The following is an 18,153-nucleotide window of genomic DNA, read 5'->3' on the forward strand; positions in this document are numbered from 1 at the left end:
GAAATCCCCTCTCACCCAAATAGTGTCTCCAGTCGGGTGCCATTGCTGTAAACGACTCCCCCAATCCCATACACATCTGCCAGTGTGACTGATTCTATTTAATGGACACCAACCCTAACTAAAGCCCAACAACAATGTTCAGTGATAAGTAGGTAATTTTCCCCCACTGGCTGATCAAACGCCAATCAGGCAGAATTTTTTTTTTTTTTAAATCAACTTGGCCTCCAAAGGTGACTCGCTACTCCCTGACTGAGATACGGTTGGATGCCAAGGTTCTCATGGACAGATGGAACCACTTTGCTCAGAGCTGATTGGGCACACATGCTCACATGCCTGGCAGATTGTAATGGATGCATCGAGCACCGCAGAAGGTTGTGAACTGCCCAGAGAAGGAAATTTACTGTGGTCTACAGATCAGATAGATAGATAGATAGATAGATAGATTCTCCAACACTGCAGTGGAGATAAGTATAGAAGGAACGTTTATCTAATACTATTGGTAGCATCCACACTCATCCTTAGTCAGGAACACAAACAACTTGCTCTCCTGTTCCCAACAGACAACTGTGGATCCTACCCAACATCTCTATGCAACAATATCCATAAAACAAATGGACATACAGATTATTCAGATTAAAAAATAAAGAAAAGTGGGAGTCCATTACATTATTAATAATCCCCAAATGCTCAATTTATTATTGAAAAATAAAATGAAAGTACTCCAAGGTTTTCAGTGCTCATAAGGTAGGCCTATAAGTAGGCTCCTCCTATATACCACATTCTCCAAATTAAACTAGTGGTGGATGAACTGGGCTCAGAAACATTATGTTACTTTCCAAAAATTGGAAGGTTCACATTTTCTGCTTCTAATTCTGAATTCAGAAACTCCATTGTGCTCCTAATCAAGTCCTAGTCCATGACACCAGACAGAACCTGAAGGAACCTGGAGTTTAGTTTTCCAAAATGGCTCCCCCAGAGCCCAAGCACTATTGTAGGTACCAAAGGGATGTCACACAGAGAAGTTACAGATACTTTGCCATCACTGCCATTGCTGCCCCATAACAAACCAAAACCAAAAACAAAACCCACCCAGAGGAGAAGGAGCAACAGAGTAGGAAAAAAATCTGGAAGGCTAATAGTTGGCAGTGTGGAGGGTGAATCAAAATATGAACCAGGGCTGAATTTGGAATTAATTAAATTAGGTTGTATTGGGATCAGGCTTTCCAGAATGCACCCCTGCACCAATTTTAAACTGGCATATTTAACCAAAACTAATGTAACAACATATAGCCACCACACAGTAGCTTGACTTTGTCCATTCTGTAATACCTTCTTCAGGTTTTCTGCTTAACAATCCCTCACTCATCAGATCTATTGGCATCTGACATTTTGTGACTTTTGACCACAGATTAAGAAAGTAATTTCCTAATTGTGTTATTGAAACCAGTAGTGTAGCATGAGAGTGTTGCTAGTGTGCTGTGACACATAATTTAATAATTAAAAGTCCCATCAACACATAACACTTATCCACAACACATGGCTTCTTCTGAAAGTGAGTAGTTTTTTTGTTTTGTAGTATGATATAAGAACATTAATATGGAGATGTGGCAAAATGACCCCTTATCAGATGAGCCTCATTGGTATAAGTCTCTCTTCTGGATTTATTCTGTTCCAATCAGTAGAAGTGACTCCTAGAACAATGATTTATACAGAAACACATCAGTCCCTCTTAGACCAAGAAAAGTTTTGCTCTTACACATTCTATAAATAAACTTCTGCAGTATATGAATGAAATGCATTTCAGGTTTTAATTCAGAAAAAAATATGTGCCTCATCTAGCAAAACCTGGAAAAACAATGGACTAAGGTCACACCATGCACCAAATCATCTAACTTCAAACATTAATATTATGTTGGGTCTCTTGGCCAGCTAGTTTCCTGACAAGCACTACTGGGGAACAATATTTGGGGGACCAACCAATTTGATTAATGAGCACATGATTTGTAGTTTGGAGTCATTCAATGTATGGAAGAAGGCCATAAACACAAAGGCCACATTTGCACGTTACATGGAACTGTGGGTCCAATGGATCCACGGTCCTACTTCCCACCCCAACCCTGCTCTCCTGTCCGAATTTGGACAAAACATAGAGCTGGGAATCTACAGTCAGTGAGACTGCAGAAAAGAAGGGAAACTAGCTGTGTGGGCTCCCTTCTTTCATGAAGGACAGCCCACACATCCAATCATGGCTGGAGAGAGGGATTTTTTCCTCCTTCAACTCGTCACAGGGAATGCAGCCTGCGGTTCTGAATTTTGACATCACGCATGCTGCGATTAACTTCAGGTTGGGTTGATGAAACTCACTATAACCCAAGGATACAGATTAGAATTCCAAAACAGAAACCTCAGGTAAGTCACCTCATGGAACCAGAATTGCAAGCATTCAGATGTGCAGGTTTGGAGTCCCTTTTGGGCCTCTTTAACTCCAGTTCTGCATTATGTGTGAATAGCACTTACATTTAGCACTTACATTTGTGCCAAATGTGCCAAAGCTTACTTCTACAAATATACATGACTGTAGAAAAAAAAGTTCACAGACTTTAATAAAGCACTAGAATCAGAATCTGCACTTATTTCTACACAGAAATCTAGCTGATTTCTAGAAAGTATCAGCTACAGACAAGTGCTTTGTAACACCTTTTTTCCCTATCAGTCTCTAAGCCCTAGTTCTTATAGCTGCATAAAAGATCTTAGTTTGGGGATGGTGGTGACTTTTTTTTTTTTTTACATTTGTCACATAAAATCTTTTCTTTACCTATGTCCTTTGGCTGTTTCATACCATTTCCAGTTTCATTTTAACAGCTTAAAATAACTGTGAACACTTGTTTTTGCCAAAGCCTTTAAAAATTCCTATGGTATTTGCAAGAATTAATTGTTGCAACAATGTTTACCCTTTCAGTGTAATATACTTACAAGAGGCACATGACTGTTCTAGTTTAAGAAAACATACATACAAGTGGGTTTTTTTACTAGTGCTAATGGATAAGCTTATCCCCACATCTTCAGTGAGCTAGCTTTCCTTCTAACAAAATAATAATAATAATAATAATAATAATAATAATAATAATAATAATAATAATATCTTTACTTATCTAGCTTTTCTTCTAACAGTAGAGCAATAAAGGATGACAACATTTTAAAAGTTTATTCTATTACAATTTTATAGATTAATCTTTGTAAAATCCAACTTTACTGTGCTGGATTAGGTACAGATTATGTTTCTAACATTATTCAGAAGTTGCTGTATTATTTTCTTAAATCACTCTAGCAGAATTTGATCAATATTAAAACCTACTTTAAAATGAGGAGGGGAAAATGATGATGTGCACCAGAAATATCTAATAGCTATTGTAGTTACTTGTTGGGTATTATTTAGAGTTGCAAAGAAGGGCAGAATTAGGTAACTTCCTCTAGCACATGAAAATTGATCCTTGGTTAGATAATGGAACCAATGCTCCCTCATATCAACATCTATACACACCAATTGTAGGAAATCATCTGCAGTCTGGAATGCTGTGTCATCAATCATGATATCCCATTCTCTTTTTCTTTTTCATCTAGAGCAGAACTCCATCATTTCCTTATGCCAGTGTCTACTTGAGACAGATAAGGTAGATTAAAATGAAACCGAAACTAAACAAGGCATAAAGGACTGATGCAGGCTTGGAGTTGTGAGCCTTTATGCTTGTCCTAGATGAGGGAATTTTCTTCTTGAAAGACCAGATGTGAAGGGGAATGTAATGTTCTCATGGTTCCTGGTGAGAATGTTGCAGCCATAACATTCCAAATGTCAGAGGGGCAGGAGGGAGATATTTACCTCCCTGCCATCCCAGAGTAGCTGCTTCCAAGGAAGAGTGTGAGGAAGTTTCAGGATTTATAGGCAGAAAGACTGGATCATTTCACACATCTAGCAATATAACTGATAATGTGAGAGGGTCAGATTTGTCTCATAATAGGCTAGGAAATAATCAATCTATTTTGTAACTTTTAAATAAAATACCTTGGTTAATCCCTATGAAGAAGTTATTTCACAACCGATAAGCCACACAGTGGATTTTCAACGTCTTCAAAGGGATTCCATATGAAAAAGTCATTTCACAACTGAGAATCCACACGTAAACATTCCTAAAGATCCACCCAGGCAGTGATGGCAGAAGGTCAGAGGGGACAAAATGTAGATTGCTGGGGATAAAACTGAGGCTCAAATCGCCGAATCAGTTCGAGCGAAAATCTGGTAAGCATTCTCAAGGATGATTCAATTTGAGCTCGAATCTGGTAAGCATCCTCAAGGGTGATTCTATTCAAGGTCAAATCATTTAAATTGCCCAGATATGAGTCGAGTTGATTCAGCCATTGTAGGCTGATAAGGGTAAACACCCCACCCAGGACTGGCATACCATACTGGAATGTGGCGGTCGCACCCTGATAAGCACTCCTCCCATACTGCGGCAAAATAGAACCAATCCGCTCTTTCCACGCTCTCTCCCTATACATTTGCACCACCTCTTTTGTACTCTATAAATAAACGCACCCTTCTGATGTTCAGGAGGTCCTGCATTGACACCGTTTCCGCCTTGTTTGTTCCCTCATCTGGTGACCCCGACGTGATCCAGATCCCTCAGCACCCTGCTTACGCGACTGGAACAGTCTTCTTAGTGCACTCAGCTTCGGCTCCCTCGTAAGTATGGGCTCTAGTCTTTCTGTTGATCAGAAACAGCATGCGGAAGAATTGCAAAAAATTATCCGGCAACATTCCGGGGAGGTGGTGCCTGTGCACGATCTCGCTGATCTCTTACGGGAGGTCGATTGTCAATGCCCTTGGTATCCGTACAAAGGGACATTGAAAGCAGAACATTGGAGAAAGGTAGGGACCGAGCTGCAGGCGGAGCCACGAGCTCCGATCCAGCACCTCCTGCTCAGCAGAAAGGTGCTGGAAGCAGTCGCGGCTTTCTTCAGTGGGGAGCCTGTGCTCCTGAAATCTGAAGTTGTGGATGCCGCACCCCCTCCATACCCTGTGTTGCTGCCCGCCGTCACGCCGACGGCCTCGGGGCCCCCGAATGCCAGGGCTCTTAAGGAGAAGCTGGGCTTTCGAGGGGTTGTTGTGGAGGGACTCCATCATGCCAAAAAGTCCGGACAAATCCTGGTAGATGGGGAAGAATGGGCTGGAGAGAACCCAGCTCTATTCCCAGTGATGCGAGGTCCGGTAGACGGCCGAGGGAACGCCCAAGTGGACTGGGAACCACTTCCGTATTCGGTCCTCCGGGAGTTAAATCGAGCCGTGAAGGACTCCGGACTCCAGTCTACCTTTGTCCAGGGCATTTTGGAAGGTCTTAACAATGGATACCTCATGACCCCGCACGACTGGAAGGCGTTGTTTCGTATGATTTTAACGCCTTCACAGTATGTGGTGTGGGATAGCGAATACCAGCAGGCAGCCCGTTTGGGCGCCACAGTGCAGATTACAGCAGAGCAGGTTTATGGTTCTGGGCAGTTCGAGCCTCTGGCCATGCAATGCCAGTTGCCTGATGGACACATTAAGGCGGTTGGAATGTGTGTCCTCCGAGCGCTCCGCAGGGTGCCCTCGGCTGGCACCCCGGCTCGCTCCTTTGCAGTGATCAAGCAAGGACCCTCAGAGCCGTACACAAGCTTTGTGGACCGTCTGAAGGTTGCGATCGCTCGGCAGTTGGACAATGTTGAGGCTCAGGGAGAGCTGCTGCAAAAATTGGCATTTGAGAATGCCAACGCGGACAGCAAAAAGGCCTTGCAGGGAGTTATCCACCGTCAGACTTATTCCCTGGCGGACATGATTCAGGCTTGTGCTGAAATCGGCTCAAAATCGTACGATATGGGCCTGTTAGCTATGGCTTTGAAACAATCCAATAAGCCCACGGGGAACTGCTACAACTGCCAGAAGCCTGGCCACTTCCGTGCTGCGTGCCGAGCGCCAGGCGGAGGAGCACATAAATCTGGATCGAACCAGAAGAATGCTGGTCGCCCCTCGAAGAAGTGTCCCAGATGTAGTAAGGGCTACCATTGGGCTAACCAATGCCGTACTAACCCGGTAGGAACAGAGACCTCCCCGGGAAACCGGGGAGCGGGCCTTCCTCGGGCCCCGGAATAAAGAAAGAGGAATCATTGCCGACACCCGGATGTGCTGTCGCGCTTGTGCTTCAAAAGAATGCCACCTCAGTGTTCCCAGGGGAAGTTATACTTGTTCCCACATTGCCAGCGACGCCCTTTGAGGGTCCTGAGCCACTGCTTATTTTACCAACGCAAGCAGCGAGCCCCCAAGGGATTTTTGTGGTCCCGGAATTGCTTGACTACATTCCCCAGACATCTATCATGCTTCAGGTTTGGGGGCACATGCCCCTGACCCTTAAGCAGGGAGATTCGTGGGCTCATTGCCTAAGCGTACGGAACCTCACCCCAGTGGGGCCTAAGGCCTCTATGTTATCCCCACAGGTTGCGCTGGTCCAGACGAACATTGCCAGTGGAAAGCCAACTCGTAAGTTTTGGATTCATGGGCACTGCCTCGAAGGGTTGTTGGACACTGGGGCGGATGTGTCGGTCATTACGGTAAAGGAATGGCCGTCTCAGTGGCCTAAGGAGCCCGCCCCCTCTATTTGGGGAGTGGGTGGGGAACAATCTTCTAGCCAGAGCACTGAGTGGTTGGCGGTGAGAGCAAGTCAAGCCGGTCCAGTTATAGCTCACTTTCAACCGGTCATAATACCGCTCCCTTTTAACCTATGGGGACGCGACCTCCTGCAACAGCTGGGAACTCAGATCAACATGCGGGAGTAGCTTCCCCGCACCGAGCATTGGCCCTCACCTGGAAAACTGAAGAACCCATTTGGGTAGAGCAATGGCCTTTGCCAAAAGACAAATTAGAGGCTCTGCTGCACCTGGTAAAGGAGCAGGTGCAAGCTGGACACTTGGAATTTTCCACTAGCCCCTACAATACCCCTGTTTTTGTGATAAAGAAAAAATCAGGGAAATGGCGACTCTTACATGATTTGAGGGAAGTAAATAAAATGATTGAACCCATGGGCCCCTTACAATGTGGACTACCTAATCCTAACTTAATACCTGCGGGTTACCAGGTCGCCATCGTAGATTTGAAAGACTGTTTTTACACTATTCCCCTTCAGCCTCAAGATAAGAAAAAGTTTGCTTTCACGGTACCAGTTCTGAATAATGCCCAGCCCACACAAAGGTATCATTGGTCTGTATTGCCCCAGGGCATGTTGAACAGCCCTACGCTGTGTCAGCTTTACGTGCATCAAGCATTATCGGAGTTTCGTAAGCGTTATCCGACCCTCCTAGTTATTCATTACATGGATGATATCTTGGTATCAGGGCCTAGATTACCTCTTAATTGGTTACCTATTCTAACTCAGTCCCTGAGAGAGTTTGGGTTAATAATTGCACCTGAAAAAATCCAGCTCTCCGAGCCCTTTTTGTATCTTGGCCACCGTTTGATGAGCGCCTACGCCATGCCCCAACTACCCGAAATTATTTTGCCACCAAAGCTGACTTATGTACACTTACAACAAATCTTAGGGACCCTTAATTGGGCACGGCCATACTATAAATTGACAACTAATGACCTCCACCCGCTTTTTGAGGCTCTTAAGCAAGGCCGACAACCGGCTGACCTCATTGCATTATCTCAGCCTCAGTTAGAAGTGATTAAGAAGGTGAATATCGCCCTAAAAGAGCGTTGGGTAGATCGTGCAATAGAAAATATGCCCCCTGCACTTCTAATCGTAGCAACCCAACCTCAGTTCACCGGAGCAATCGCTCAAGTCTCCTTGTCGGAGGTGCATATCTTGGAGTGGCTCCACCTTGCACATACGCCAAAAACCACTGTCTTGACTCAATTGGCTATGCTAGCTTTGATCCTCCGCAAAGGGCGCGATCGTTGCTTGGCCCTTTTTGGCATGGATCCTATTCGACTCCACATACCCATCCCCCAAAGTGACTGGGAGTCTGGTTTCCGTTCTTCCTCAGCCTTGCAACTCGCGTTAGCTGATTTTACTGGAGAGGTTGCATACCACCTTCCCAAGGATGTACGGTTGCAACTTCTCCCCCATTTGCCTATTAGACTCGGCACTTGCCTAAGCCCAGCCCCCCTCCAAGGGGCGCCCACTGTCTTTACTGATGGGTCACCTACCAGAGGTGTGATGACTTGGCAGGTGGACGGCGAATGGAAAGCCCGATATACTACCCCACAAACATCTCCGCAACGTGCAGAGCTTGCTGCGGTAGTCCTGGCTTGCACAGTGTTTGCAGACTCTAGTTTTAATTTAATCACTGACAGCTTGTACGTTTATAATGTCCTCACTGTACTTGAAGGAAGTTATGTCTCTCACAATCTAGACAGGAACCTTCTTGGTTTGTTTATTGCGTTGCAGCGTCTGCTGGCGCAGCGCAGAATGCTTCTCTTTGCCGCCCATATTCGCGGCCATCAACCCTTTCCAGGCTCGCTGGCAGAGGGAAATGCAAAAGCTGATCAGCTATTACGCGCCTTTCCAGTCTCCCCAGCGCAAAGTCATGCCATGCACCATCAATCTGCCCGCAGCCTCGCCCATAGGTTCTCTATTCCCCTCACAGACGCCCAGGCCATTATTCAACAGTGCCCCCAATGTTCAGGCCAAGCCTCTTACCCGTCCACAGGGGTAAATCCCAGGGGGTTGGGAGCCAATGCGTTGTGGCAGATGGATGTAACGCAGTGGCCCCCATTCGCTCCCTGGCGCTGGCTTCACGTTACAATCAATACTTACTCAGGGTACATTTGGGCCACCCCGCAGAAGGGCGAAAAAACTCGCCATGTCTTCAATCACCTTGTCCGCTGCTTTGCAGTCATGGGACAGCCGTCCGCTTTAAAAACTGATAATGGCCCTGCCTACTGTTCCTCGGCCTTTGCTTCCTTCTGTGCGCGTTGGGACATCTGTCATACTTTCGGCATAACTTACAACTCAACGGGCCAAGCTATCGTTGAACGGGCCAACCGCACTTTGAAGGCTGCTTTGGCTCGACAAGACAGGAAAGGGGGAAGTCCCCTGTCCTTGCCGGACAGGGAGCAACTGCTTGCACATGTTCTATTTACTATTAATCACTTAAACCTTATTTTCTCTGATTCTCATTATTTATCCCGCGTACAAAAACACTTTCGCACCACCGAGCCGTCCCCCCGGCCCTTGGTGCGTTACAAGCGCCTGCCGGACCCGCAGTGGAAAGGTCCTGTTCCCCTGATCACTTGGGGGCGGGGTTATGCTGCTGTGGATCTCCCAACAGGCCCGTTGTGGGTACCTGCCCGCTGTGTTCGACCCACCCAGGATGTCGTGGCATCAAGGTCTGTCCAACCCGATCCCGAACTTCGGCCTCCACCTGAAGGAGAGCTTCCCGGCACAGCCCCGACAACGAGGCAGCAACAGGAAGAACAACCCGCCAGTGACCTGGGGAATGGTGAAGAATCTGGCAGCGCAGGCAACCGTGCTCCTGGAGCAGGAGGAAAAAGAAAAGACCCCTGAGAACTTTCTGGCAGCCGTGTTTGCAGCCCTGAATGCAAATTCTTGCCTTATTCTGTTTTGTTATTTCTTCTGCCTTTTTTATGTACCTACTGAAGCTTTGCCCTTGGCTTCTCTTTCACACCCCAACATGTGGGTCCGTCACGCGTATTATATGTTTCACACCCATGGAACCAATGTCTCCCTGATATATGAGCACCCTTTATCTGTGTCCCAACTGTCCTTTTTGCCCACCCCCATCAATAGCCCGGAAGTAATTGTAGGCCAGTTGCAGAACCTTAAGCGGTCCATGCTATTTTCCGACCCCCCCGGTGAATTGAATGCAACGACGTTCCGTCTTTTACGGTATCGTCGCGCGCTCCCAGGCCTTTGCTTCTGTTGCCATAATTCTGGCACCTGGGATAAGAAGTGGAAAGATCATAAAAAGGTGGGCTATTGGAGAAAAGGCGCAGGCAACTACTCGGGATGTACTGATCGGTTTTACCTGTATGGAACGTATAATAATTCTTACGTGTTTAATGTAACAGCTTTGAATGGCTCTTTAGATGATCTTTACACCGCCTTCCCCATGTTCACTCCCAACTTGACTGGCCTCTCTGGGGGCTCCATCTGCAACGGATGGCAAATCAAGGACCCCAACTTATGGTTCTTTTTTAACTCCACTGCCACAAACTATCATCCCGGCCAACACCTGTGCGCGGCAGTGGGCTACCTAACGCTTCCGGTGCAAGTTGTGACACCGGCAGCAACCCGTCCCAGCCCGCAACGAGCCCGTAGGGAGGCCATGGGGCCGCAGTGCCAAGATGAGGTCATTGTGGGACCTCAACTCTCTGAGGGCTCTTCGGGCGGGCGGGCCTTCGCAGGTTTGTTTACTGGATTTCTGACTCTTGGCTCCTATCCAGGAATCATAGCGCAGGAAAACCGGCGGTCCATTATTGGTCTCACGTGCCGCTTAGAAAAAACCATCAATGCTACTGGACGCATAGCTCGCGACCTCCAGGAGGAACTAGCTGGCCTCCACCAAGATCAAATGCAGCTTCGATTTGCAGTAGACTTTCTTTTAGCTAAGAGTGGAGGATTCTGCTCTGTTGTAGGCTCCTCTGGCTGTCAGGTACACTACCATGATTTAAACCGCACAATTGAAGATGAGCTTGCTCATCTGCAATCCCTGATCACAAATAATGTGGCAGGCGCCCCGAATCCCTTCGCCTGGCTTTGGGACTGGTTGCCTGGCCTCCCTTGGCTTCGCTATGTCCTCCTGACTATCGTCGGTGTATTGAGTGTCGGGGTTCTCTTATGTTGCTGTATACAATGTGTCCCCTCCTTTTTTACCCTTCTCCGACCACACACTCCTACACGCCGAGAGCTTTATTATGCATATCACCGTGTGAAAACAGAAAAGGGGGAGATGTAGGCTGATAAGGGTAAACACCCCACCCAGGACTGGCATACCATACTGGAATGTGGCGGTCGCACCCTGATAAGCACTCCTCCCATACTGCGGCAAAATAGAACCAATCCGCTCTTTCCACGCTCTCTCCCTATACATTTGCACCACCTCTTTTGTACTCTATAAATAAACGCACCCTTCTGATGTTCAGGAGGTCCTGCATTGACACCGTTTCCGCCTTGTTTGTTCCCTCAAGCCATGAATTGATTAACACATCCCTAATCTTCTCTAGGTTTGAGCCTGAGTAGGTCCTGATACACTGGCACTTAGGGGAACATTTTTAACTTGTTGATTAAGAAGTAAAAGAAGGCACTTATCTGGATTGTGCCTGTGACAGGAATCAAGCACAGGTTACAGAGCTTGTTAAAGTGATTCATACACCTACATTTACTGTATGGTCCAAAAACATTACAAAATTACAACCACACATTTCATCATGGTTTATTTCTATTGTACTACCAAAGTAATCATACTTAATAACCTACACAAACTACCTACACTACTATTTGGTTGGTTTAGATGCTATGAAATCAAATGGATTTCCCCCCCCGATGTTTTCTTGCTTGAGACCTTTTATTTAAATAGAGAATAGATAGGAATAGATAGGTACAGTCTTTGAATAGATAGTAAGGTCTAAATTAGGGTTTTCCCCCCTTTCTGAACACCACCATTTAAATTAATATCTCAAACTACTAAGGCAGTGAAGTGTGAAGGTCTGTTACTTAGTAAAGAAATTTATTTGCCTTTTCACAATTTCATTGGTACTAATGGTATCATGGACACAACTTTGTTCTAAAGTAAAACGTGCAGTTGTTGATGACGAAGAAGGAATATATTTGGACACTAATACATTTGTGAATATTGAGCCATGCTAAGATAAATATATATTTTATCATCTGCTACAATATCATTATAAAAGACCCAAACTATATTAATTTAAAACATGTACAAATATGCTATTAAAAAATGGAAGCTGCTGTAGAATCTGACATTCTGACAGTTCTGCTGTAGAATCTGACAGTTCTAGCCCTCATGGTTTTTTTTTTTTTAATCTCTACTGAAAATCTGTACAGTAGGGATGGCAAAATTCAAGATACTCTAGAAGATATCCCCTACTTGCAAGAATCTCTAATATAGGAAGATGAAGTTAGATCAGCACTTATTGGTCATTACTCAAGTCAGAAGGCTACAGGAATTGATGGAATAGCTACAAAAATATTCTATCTATCTATCTATCTATCTATCTATCTATCTATCTATCTAATTTGTGCACTCCCCCAAACTTTCATCTCTGGGCGGTTAACAATAGCATAAAACAAGTTAAAAACATATACAAACAACATAAAACAATTTAACACTATGGCAGGCAACTGAAGAAGAATCAGTCAAGGCACTAACACTAACCAAACTATGCCAGTAAATTTGGAGTATGACACAGTGCCCAATAGATTGGAAGAGGTTAGTCTACATACTTCATATGCTAGCAAAATAATACTCAGGATCATCCAACACACATGGAAAGGGAAATGCCGGATGTTCAAGCTGGTTTCAGAAAAGGCCGAGGAACAAGAGACATAATTGCTGATGCACACTGGATAATTGAGAAAGTCAAAGCACACCAAAAAGAAGTCAATATGTCCTTTATTGACTACAGAAAAGCCTTCAATTGCATCAACCATGTCAAGTTGTGGAATATCCTTAGGAAAATAGGCATCCCAGAACATCTCACTGTTCTCATGAGAAACTTATAAACAGGACAGGAAGCCACAGTACAGACGGAACATGGTGAAATGGACTGGTTCCAGTTTGGCAAAGAAGTAAGACAAGGCTGTATACTTTCTCCTTATTTATTCAACTTATACGCTGAACATATACTGAGAGAAGCTGGATTGGAAGAAAATGAGTATGGTTTTAAAGCTGTAGGAAGAAACATAAAAAAAATTGCACTATGCTGATGACACCACTCTGATAGCTGAGAATGCGGATGATCTGCAAGCTCTAGTAATGAAAGTCAAGGAGCACAGTGAAAAAATAGGATGGCAACTAAATGTAAAGAAGACAACAAAAATCAGCCTCAGATTTGACAATGAAGACATTGAAGTGGTGGATAGATTCTGCCTTTTAGGATCGACCATCAACAGTAAAGGATCCAGCAGTCAAGAAAAACTCCGCAGACTAGCACTTGGCAGGGTTGCAATGAAGGCCTTGGAAAGGATATTTAGATGCTGTGACCTGTCTATCCTGTAATCTTCCTATGACAATCTATGGATTCAAAAGCTAGACTTTGAAGAAGCAGGATAGAAAAAGTATCGACACTTTTGAACTTTGGTGCTGGAGAAGACTTTTGAGGATACCATGGACAGTCAGGAAAACAACCAAATGGATCATAGAACAAATCAATCCAGAATTTTCACTAGAGGCACAAATGGCCAGGCTCAAACTATCATACTTTGGACACATTATGTGAAGAACCAGCTCCCTTGAGAAGTCCATAATGCTGGGAAAAGCTGAAGGAAAGAGAAGAGGACGACCAGCAGCAAGGTAGATGGACTTGATTACAACAGCAATGAGAGACCTTAAAGGCCAAGTTGAGGACAGATCATCCTGAAGATAATCTATCTATGTGGTTGCTAAGAGTTGACACCGACTTGATGGCAATCAATCAAGCAATGTATTCACTTATATTCTCATATATGGTTCAAGGACGTGTGTGTGTGTGTGTGTGTGTATGTGTGTGTGTGATTTTTAAAGTACAAACAGAAGGCACATGTGTGTCTATGTCTATGTCTACGTCTATGTATGTATACACACACACACACACACACAAAATATTCATTATTGATTAATGAAACAGAAGCATAATGGGCAAGAAGCCCTGGATCCTCATTGCTGCTAGTCATTGTTTGAAAACTTGAAGCCTTATCTAGACATCCATGCATTACACCCAGAACCCCAAGAAAGACAGGATGAGCATGTATGGATGAAACTAGGGCCATTTTATTAATACAAAAACTTTGTAAGGGTCTTCAACATGCACAACAAATGCATGCAATCTAGAGTGAAGGCAGCTCCACCCCCTCATGGGTAAGGTCAGCCTGCTAAAGAGGTCAGGCTTCCCCTTACTGTTGGGTGAAGCAGCCAGGCTTGGCATATACCTGCTGAAACTTCAGCATGGCCCCACCAAGCCACACAGTTACCTGTGTCAAAGAGATAGCCATCCATGTCACCCCCCCCCAAGCTGAGTGGGTGAAATGGACGGCGCCCCAAAAGTGGTTCATTCCCAGACACCATCTGAGCTGCAAGACCCTGAAAGGCTGTTCCATGAGACCACTAATCACCTTAAAGATGCCGTCAGCTGAACACTACTTCAGATCTTAACCTCATAAGCCCACACTCACCTGCCATAGTGACCACTTAATCTAAAAACCAAACTCTCCTCCCCAGTGGATGCCCACCAAACAACGTCAGTGAGGAGTAAGCGAAAAAATCTCCACACAAGGCCAATCAGCTGGAGACCAAAAATTCCTACTCAGCATCAGAGTGACCAGCTAATCTCTCACTGAACTAGGGAGGGTAGGTGGGAGTTGCTTCTTGAGCCAAAATGAGGTGCAAGGCCCAATGAGCAACTCACACAGGCACAGTGTGCCGGCCCCTATTGGCTAAAAGGCATTAAGTGCCGAAAGAGGACAGCTACATGTTGATCCTGATGCCGGGGCCTGCAGAGGCGTATCTAGGGAAAATAGCACCTAGGGCAAACACTGAAATTGCGCCCTCTGTCCAAGCATCTGACACCCATCTTTCAGATAACTTTACCATAATATCAGCTCAAAAATACGTCAGGCTCGTTAATCTTTTAATATTTCAAAAACTATTTAGCAGTGGACTTAGCCAGACCAGAAAATGCTGGAAAACTACAAATTTCAGTATGTGGGGGCTCATGAAATACCCAAATACTATGTGGAGATGTACTTGGAAAACTAAACAGAAGTGCCTGTCTAATTCTCTACTATGCATTGTAGCATCACCATTACATAAGTTTTAAAAATCAATGGAGAATTTGACTTTCCCCAGATACTCTGAAAATAATTAAAGGATATGCAGAGTAAACTGTGTCACTGCTTGGAATTTATTCTAGTATTTCAGAAAGACAGTTAAAATGAGAGAAAGAGAGCAAGAAACTCCCAGTGGGCCTTAATATTAAGGGTTTCACACTGATTCAAAGACAAACTCACCATTAATAGCCATATTAGCAAGACATCACATTTAACTCACTTATCACAAGAAGCAAAGTAAGAGCAAATGAATACAATCCTAGCTCTTAAGCGTCAGCTCAGTATTCACAAGCCCTGATTCTCTGTACATAGTGCCAATCTGAATATGTGTACAGTGTCTTATATTATATTTTTATTATTATTATTTTTACCCGTAGCCCCTTTGGGGGGCTTCCTAAAGGCTGGGTGTTTTTTTTTTTGCAAAGATTCCCCCTCACCCCGCTGGCCTCTAGGGCCTCGCAGGGACCATCTGAGCATGTGCAGTGGCCGTTTTTAAAAATAATCTTTTTTTAAAAGGCCACTGAAAACAAAATGGCCACCGCACATGCTCAAATGGCCTCTGCAAAGCCTGGCATGACCTAGGGCCTCACAGAGGCCATTTGAGCATGCACGGTGGCCATTTTGTTTTTGGCAGCCATTTTTTTTTAAAAAAATAATTTTACAAAATGGTGCCCCCCTTCAAGTGGCGCCCGGGGCACGTGCCTTGCCTGCCCTACCCCTAGATATGCCCCTGGGGACGTGGGCACAAAGGCCACCCCCACCCCAGCCAATGGCCAGGGGATTGAGCCGTATTTCAAAGCCTTTCAGCAAAATTGGGGCTTTGGTATTGCAATTGCAATCATGCAGTTGTGGCTTTCCCCCAGTTGAAATAAGTTTCTGCAAAGGCTTGTGAGTTCTGCAAAGGCTGAGTTCTCCCTCTCATTGACTACAGTCAGTACTTCCAATCACATAAGCACAAACTTTTATTTTATGCATTCATTCTAGAATATAAAATTTCCCTTTTCTGGGAAGTGTAATTGTATACATAATGTCAGCACAACTTTGGGCTTTTCAGTGTTGCAGCCTCTTTTGACCTATTACAGTATTGTTCCTGGCCTATGTTAAGAATCTGAGACAGTTTTGATTCAACACATGACCTTTGCCTATGGAATGGATTAGAAAATACAACTCTCTTAGTTTTTTTCTAGTATCTGCAGCTTTTGTATTAGTAGGCCGTCAGATATTGCTGAATAATTTCAGACAAAGGTAGCTATTTAGAAATAGAAATAGCATGGATGACATATTTCTGTTGGATCATCATTAAAAAATGTGATGGGACTCACTTGGAAGCTGGCCTGACCAAGAACCATCATCTGCTCACTAAAATATTGTTCCATGATCACTTCCTAAGCAGCAATAGTATCCAGGGACAAAGATAATAGACGACATCCTCATTAATGGCATGTACAGCCAAAATAAAAGGTCTGTGCACAGAGCTAGTGTCTGTGCTTCTGAAGCGTGCATATTTATGTAGGTGAGGAAGCAGATTTGCACTGATCCCACCTCCATCTGGCAGCATTCCATGCAACCCAGAAGTAGGTCCCTGTGGGTCACATAGCCCTCAGGGACCAACTTCTGGGTCATACCAAGCATTCCTGGGAGGATGGGGGATTGGCAAAACCTGCCCCTCCCACCCACAGGAGCATCTGTGCTTCAGGAGCATGTGTGGGTGCTAGCACTGCACATATCCTTTTTGGCTGCATGTCCACATTGTTAATGGTGATGTTGGTTGAGTTTACTTTTGATAAGAGATCACTGTGAACTTAAGGTATCTTAATTGAAATATTGTAGTAGGGCATATGTAGACACAAACAGTAGACAATCATACAAAGCTATAGGTCCATTATGCTACATTAGATCCCTAGAAAGAAACCTTTCACCCAACATGCTTCACCTACCTCCAGTTCACAAGACTCTCTTTCTCACAACACTCTCTTTTTATTATAACTGCAGAACTGCTTCCAGTTTAAAACTATTTTTCTCTGTTTGTCTGTCTCTCTCCTCAATGTAGTTGCAAAACTGCTGTCTCTCTACCTCCTCCCCTCTGCTGGTGGAGACTATCACCTTCTCCAAATTCTATGAGTAACTTATTAAGAAACACAGAGGGATAATCTCCTAACATTAGCTCCCACTGATAAACATACTCTGATCATTGTCTTCTACTCTTAATCAACAGTTAGCCTATAAAAGGAACAATTGGCCAGAAGCTGTAACAATATTTATGTAATTATATTTAGTATTCAAATAATGCTTTTCTCCAGAAGCTCTCAATACCACATACATAAAACTACAATAAAATGCAACAGAATACTAAAAACCTACAACTAAAAATAAAGACAAGCAGCAACAATAAAACAAAACAAAATAAAATCATGTAACAGCATTAAGATCCCCAAATCCCAAAGAATACAATAATTAATACAAACAGTCATGTAAAAGAAATCAATCAGTAAAAAGCATAATTGAAGGGAAAGGTTGTAACCAAATGCAGATATGTTATCAGTGAAGGTACCTCACAGATCTGTTTTGGAAGTCTGCTTCAAAGAAGCACCACATATTTACGAGCTGCTGGGGAAAGTAATTTACAGGTATAATGGAGAAACCCTTCTTTGGTTACATTTGAGTTCTCTGGCAATCTACTTAAAAAGTAGTCCTGATATTTTCATAAGAGCAGCTGATGAGTCACCTTCCAGGGAAAAATAGTGTAAAAGCTGTCTGAATCACATTGTCCTTTGAATCAAAATACATTTCCTTGAAGTTGCCTAGCTAAGTGATGATTATTAAGGAACACCCCTGTCATAACAGTCCTTCCTTTCTTTTAAGTGACAACACATCAGGAATAGCTTCCGCATTGGCTAATTCTACATGACTGAGATACCAAGAGTCCCAGTACAAAATTCCAACAACAACTGTTTTTTTTTAAAAAGAGTGAGGCCATTACCATGAACAGTGAAGTTGGGTGGGGTGATCAGAAATTACCCATCCTGGGAAATACTGTCCATCATCATTCCATCCAGTGAGT

The 18,153-nt window shown here is 44.1% G+C and overlaps 1 protein-coding gene across 34 annotated transcripts in view; it reads right to left on the reverse strand.

Moving 5' to 3' along the window:
* PTPRD (protein tyrosine phosphatase receptor type D) overlaps positions 1–18,153 on the reverse strand; it is a 1,992,390-nt gene that overhangs the window by 1,701,105 nt on the left and 273,132 nt on the right. The gene's annotated exons all lie outside the window — the stretch shown is intronic.

This window comes from Hemicordylus capensis, chromosome 2 (assembly GCF_027244095.1).
Source record: "Hemicordylus capensis ecotype Gifberg chromosome 2, rHemCap1.1.pri, whole genome shotgun sequence".
Taxonomy (NCBI): Eukaryota; Metazoa; Chordata; class Lepidosauria; order Squamata; family Cordylidae; genus Hemicordylus; species Hemicordylus capensis.